Genomic DNA, 6,604 nt, shown 5'->3' on the forward strand with positions numbered 1-6,604 from the left:
TGATATCTTTTCTTCACTGCTAGGAACCAGGGCTTCTTCTACAGCAGGCAGATTTGGAAAGAGTCATGCAAGATGAAACTAAATATTATATGTGTTAGTCTGGGTTGATTAGAGAAACAAATTGATAGACAGTCACACATATATAAGAAAGAGTTTTATATGAAAGAGCAATTGTATATATTCAGAAAACACCCTAGATCTGTCCAGATCAAGTCCATAACGTCTGATATTAGCCGATATGTCTGATACCACACTATACATTCCTCTCCAGACTCACACAACACAAGCAATATGCCAAATGCAGGAAGATCACAGGCCAGTCGGTGGAGTGGAGTGTCTTGTAGATCTAGTGGCGGTGGAAGCATCTCAGCGTGGGCATTGGTCTCCACATGGCTCCTCCAGCTCCAGGGCTCTAGCTCCATCAGCGTTGCTCCATGTGTCTTGTCAGTAGGAAGACAAAGCAGAGAGTGTGGGTCTGGCCTCCAATGAGCTATTTATTTCCATAGCGTCACCAAATGAGGTCTTCTAGCTGCGAACTGATGGACAGGCTAATCTCCACCCCTTCACTCCTAATAATTTCTGGTTGTTACCAAATTACGCAACTACCACATTATATTAGAGAGTAAAGATGTATTTAAAGTGTTTGAGTATTGAGTCTAAAGAACTCAGAAAAGTCAAATGCAAACTCATTGCCATTAAGTCAATTCCAACTCACAGCGGACCTACAAGACCAGGTGGAATTGCCCCATGGGTTTCTGAGACGGTAACTTTGCGAGAGTAGAAACTGTCATCTTTCTCCCTTGGACTTCTGCCCTGGACTGGCATGTTTAAACTGCAGGCCCTAAAGGTAGCAACCCAATGCACAGCCCGAAGTGAGCAGCCCACTTTGCTCAGAAGTTACCTTGAAAAGGTTTCTACATGGTAACAATTTGAAACTTTGAGTCTGTGTTTGTCCTGGCAGACTAGAGAAACAAATTCATCAACACTCATATATGTGTTAAGAGAGAACTGTATATCAAAGAGTAATTGTACATTATGAAACCCCCCCGCCCAGTCAAGTTCATAAATCTGATGTTAGCCCATATGTCCAATACCAGTTTATAAATTCCTCTTCAGACTCACGCAACGCGTGCAATGATGTCGAGTGCAGGAAGGTGAGTGGACAGGTGAGTGGAAAGTCTTGTGGATCTAGTGGCGGTGAAAACATTTCAGCACTGGCATGGGTCTCCAGTAGCTCCGCGCTGGCTGCCATCAGCATAACTCGATGTGGCTTGTCAGCAGGAAGACAAAGCAGAGAGAGTATGTGTCCTGCCTCAGCATCCAGGGAGGGAGAGAGGAGTTCCCAGGTTCCTCAGGAGAAGGCCATGCCCACACAGAGCCATGATTGGCTAGACTGACAGGCTAGACTCACCCCTTGGCTCAAGTTGACAGGAGATTATGGTACTGCCACAGAGCCTGAGTAATAAATGCATTGAATTGAAATACACAAGATCTTTGTAGCGGGTTCAGAACATCATGGAAAATGGAACTAAAAGATAATGAGCTGTTTGGAGCCCCTCCATATGTAAACAGTGGACTTGTTTGAGATTAACAATAAAACAAAAGATAAAGACCACCAATCAATTGTTCACTGAATTTATATTAGATGTTGAAGAATGTTAGTGATCCACCTCATTATTTAGATTTCATAAGAAGGGAAGAATGAAGACTTTATTCTCTCACACAATGATTATTACAGCCCACCCTCTGAAAGGGACAAACACACTGCCGGGGAGTCAGTTCTGACTCAGAGCACCATGACGAGCAGGGTAGAGTTGCCTCTGTGGGTTTCCAAGCCTGTACCTGGTTACTGGAGTAGAAAGTCTCATCTGTGGGTTTCCAAGACTGTATCTGGTTACTGGAGTAGAAAACCTTATCTGTGGGTTTCCAAGACTGTGTGTGGTTACTGGAGTAGAAATTCTCTCCTTTCTCCTACGTAGAGGCTTACCAACTGTTGACCTTGTGGTTTGAAGCCCAATCGATAACTACAATGCTATCAGAATTCCTCAACTATTACACTAGGTAAGCAAATATTAGATAAAGGAAAGAATAGAAATATTTTCACTAATAATGGAGATAGTAATTAAAAAGCACCTTATTGACATGAATTAATGAATTTATGCAGTTAATATGCATAAATGTAGTATCATAATTAGAGACAACCAGATGTTATGTTCATACTGATGAGAGAAGGATACCACCTGAATGATAGACAAACCGACATCTGAATTTCATGTTGCCTCTGGATCCAGCACTCTATTGACAGGAACTTAAAGAACAGAGCAACAGCTTTAGCAATGTCATTCACATGCAATTAGAAAACTATAAAGCTGTGAAATTATAGTGACCAAAATTCTCAATGACATGAATTACACAGCCCAACAAAAACAAAATCTTTGTTTGGTGTCTTGGATTTTATTCCTGTTCCAGGAGTTAATTTGGAGTATTGTTTCAGAAAAATAATTGGATAGACTATATTAGCTCTAGTTTCTTAGATATTGTGTTCCACTATATTTCAGTTATGAAGTTATACTAATTTGTTCACTTATCACCCTAGTTTTAAATATTAGATGTCAGATCCACACATTACAGGAAAAAACACAGACGGTAAGTAATGTTTTTTAAAGAATTTAGTATTGGGTCACTTCCAAGGGAAGCTGTATATAGAGGCAGGTGGCTGATTCCTTACGCATTGAGCTGCCAGTTCCCCACTAGTGGTTGGAGCCCAGCACTCTGCACCCTTTACAAGATGTAAAGACTTGAAATCCCAAGGGCCAGGTCTTCTCGGTCATATAGAGTCACTGTGAGTTTTAGTCAATCAAATATCAGTGAGTTTTTCTCTTTTGGTATGGGGGGTGTTGTGAAATAAATACAGAGACGACAAGTTTGATACTGCAAAACCAGAACAGAACTTGGGAGACGAGTGGAAAATAAAAAAGAAATGATATAAAGGCACGTATGGATGGTGTGATGCAATTTACAGTGTTGAAAATGTAAAACTTCATTAGCAATTTTCATATCTGTTTTGAAGACTTAAACTTTTCTTCTTCAAATTATGCAGTAAACATTTCAGAACACATTTTAATGCATAGAAGTCAATGGATCATTCATGTTAAATGTTTCACAGATGAGGTTGACTCCAATAGTCAAGAAGAAAAATTCTAACTTTTCTTTTGAGCGCTTCCATGCACAGGTGGAGAACTTGTGCCATCTTATAAGACCGGAGCATTTTGATTTTAATATAGGCGTTTGAGCTCTAATGGCCCCCTTTAGGTTTCAGAACATTTGAATCTCTATTTATAGTACCGAACTCACTACCAGTAAGTCAATTATGAATAAGTGACCCTGTAATACATAACGGGACTTCTGGCTTTCGGAGGCTGTAAATTCAGGAGCAGAAAGCTTGATCTTTCCCTGAGCGTGTGGATGGTGGGCTTGACTAGCTGGCCTTGTGGTTACGTCATCAAACATGACCACTCTGCCAGCAGGGCGCCTTCATTATTGGACACTCTTATTCTGGGCCTTTTAAAAACAACACATTGGAACTGCTTGCTACTCAATTCCTAATAAAGGTGAAGTGATATTTGGGTAAAATTCCAAATTCATGTAATTTGCTCTGTTCAAACATATCTTTGGATCAAAGGACACCATGTTAAGTATAATGACCTAAATCCTTAATACAGCATGAACCATTTAAAATAAAGCCAGCATGCACTTACTCTATCTCAGGCTAGCACTACATTAAAATATCCTGATTTTTTTATGGTGAGCAAAATGTGGTATATGGTATATATTCTGTATTTCAAAATTTGGGGCTGATAGGGAAAACTGGTCCCAATTTTGGAATCAGTAGATCAGTATACTCTGAAACAGCTCTTAAGTTTTGAAGTACCACCGTCAGAGTAATAAATTTGCACACACTTTTAATTTTGCATGGAAAGGGAACTTGCAAAGGAAATATGACCCAGCTCTGACTCGGCACCTTTAGCTATAAGGGAAACAAAATGTTGTTTGGTCCTGGGGCATCTTCATGATTGTTGAATCCCTTGTTGAAGCTAATGTGTAAATCCATATTACTTTAATTTTCCCTCTACCATGTATGACGTTCATTTCTAGCAGTTAATGTTCCCTAATGATGTGTCCAAAGCAATTGAGTAGATCGATCCTTATTTTTACCTTCTAAGAGGCATTCTTGTTTTATTTTACCTATATAGTGTTTGCTCATTCCTTTCGTAGACTGTAAATTCAATATTTATAATATTTCCAGCTGCCATTAAGTTAAGTCTTATTTTCATAGCAGTCTTACCTGTGTAAAAGTAGAACTATAGTTTTGAATGGCTGATTTTTGGAAGGAGTTCCGCAGGCTCTTCCTCCAAGGCACTCTGCGTGAACATGAACTTTGTATGAGCCATCTGATTTACCTTGAAACTATATTGAGACAATAATTTGTTTACTTAGGTGTAATAGTGATATTTTTGGCCTTAACTTTGAGGAGACCATGAAGTGCCAGGAACACTACACAGCACAGTTAACAGTATAAGTAGAGAAAATTATTTCTGAGAGCAACTTGGTAAATTCCTAGGAAAATTCATACTCTAATCCATAATTACCAGCTTTTTTAATGTAAGACACTGACATACTTGATAAACTACTTATTTTAAACATGTAAGGGCAAAACAATTGTAAAAAAATAAATGCCTAATAACAGTGGGGGACAGAAGGTATGGGGTACTTAAAAATCATGAAAATGATTTAATTTTTCCAAAATGTGTTAATGTGGTTAAATATTTATAACAAAAGTACTTTTGGGGGAAAAATCAAATTTTAGCATGGTATTATGTTCTTAATATTGGGGTATAATTTTTCAATTAATAAATACTACTACTTTAATGGAGGTAAATAGTCATTTACTACTAAAATATCTTAAAACCATCAAAGGCTTGTTTCTCCCTATACCATGTCATGTTAAAGTTCTATGCTTCAACACATTTCCAAGCATTTTAGACATAAAATGTTGTTATCCACATGTCCCTTTCTTCTGCACTGAATATTTCTTTCACGCCTCCTTTAGCAGGTGGAAGCATGCAATATTCCCTTACAAGAAATATTCCAGTAGATTTCCTTCTATTTGTCCATTCTGGGCAGCCAATTGTATATTTAATGCTTTGCTAATGCTAGAGTTCAAATGCATCCAGGTTTCTGTATTCCACTTTCACACACATATAATTGCCCTGAGTATGTGTGGAAAACATCATTAACAGACTAACTTAGATATGCTTTAATAGTAAGTTAATTTTAATTTTGTTTCATTGGGACTTGCCTTTAAGATCATTAGATTTCAAATCTTGCCAAAGAGCTGGACTTTCTTAATAGTAAAGGGTTTGTTTTAACAAAAGGAGTCCCTGAGAAAAATAAACGGTTAAGCGCTTGACTACAAGCAGAAAGGCTGATGGTTTGAACCTGCTTGCTGGTGCCTTCAAAGAATGACAGGGATCTGCACCCCAAAGGCTACCTCTTTAAACCACCACTGAGTGCAGTTCTTCTTGTGGCAACACACCATAAGCCACAGCTGACTTAATGGTAACTAGTTTTTGCTTTAACAAAAGGATCAGCTCTCAGCCGCCAGACCTTTTCTTACTTATCTCCCCCCACCACCCACCCCCTCCCCTCACCCAAAAGGAGCAAAATCTCATAAGCACTCACTTGGCTTTTTCTGACCGGGAAAGAGCCAAGGTTGATAATTTAAGCTTGAAAACATAGAAAGGTTAAACTATAAATCCCAGGAAATTCCTTGTGAAGTTTAACTTCAGTTCAGAATGTAAGTATCTGGCTTCAGTGATCCGTACAGGAAAAGGCAAAGTGGCTTAGTGGACCAAGGTACGTGAATTGGAGTCATATGTCCGTGAAAACCAACCTTGAACTTACCACCTTGAAAAATCCTTTTAATCATTCTGTCTTTAAAGAATTGTCACTTATTGAGTACGATGTATCTCCTTATACAGAAGCCAAGATAAAAATTTGTACTTTAAATTAAGCAGAAGTCACAGTGTCATTAAACAGAGTGTGACTCTATTACAACATATTCTGGGTTTATATTGAGAAATGAGAGCAATTGGATTCAACATATTTTTTAGTGTATTTTATACTCAATCCAGCAGATAAGTAGAATCAACCAGCTACACCTTCATACACAAAGCATAAGCACATATTGCTATTTGTCATCTTGCTAAAAATTGAAAATAAATGCCTTTGCAAATGTTAATGTTCTCATTCAAAATGTTCTTTTCTAAAGTTGGAATCATTTTTCAGTGTTTTCATTTTTCACATTTGTAACGTTATTTTGTAAATGGATAGCTTCAAGCAAGTTATAATGAGGTTACATTAATTTTCTACAACCAATTCAGAACTCTTAAATGTTATATATTGTTTGGTTTTATATCATGTAACACATGTCATAGATGCATCTTCATATGCTATTTTAAGATATTAAGAGGGACATAAAGTTTATCTCTGTTGTTGTGCCATTTAATTCCCTTGCTTGTTTAATAAACTGTTATTAAAAACA

The sequence above is a fragment of the Echinops telfairi genome, unplaced genomic scaffold (assembly GCF_000313985.2).
Source record: "Echinops telfairi isolate 266 unplaced genomic scaffold, ASM31398v2 ScPeMD7_3533;HRSCAF=4204_0, whole genome shotgun sequence".
Lineage (NCBI taxonomy): Eukaryota > Metazoa > Chordata > Mammalia > Afrosoricida > Tenrecidae > Echinops > Echinops telfairi.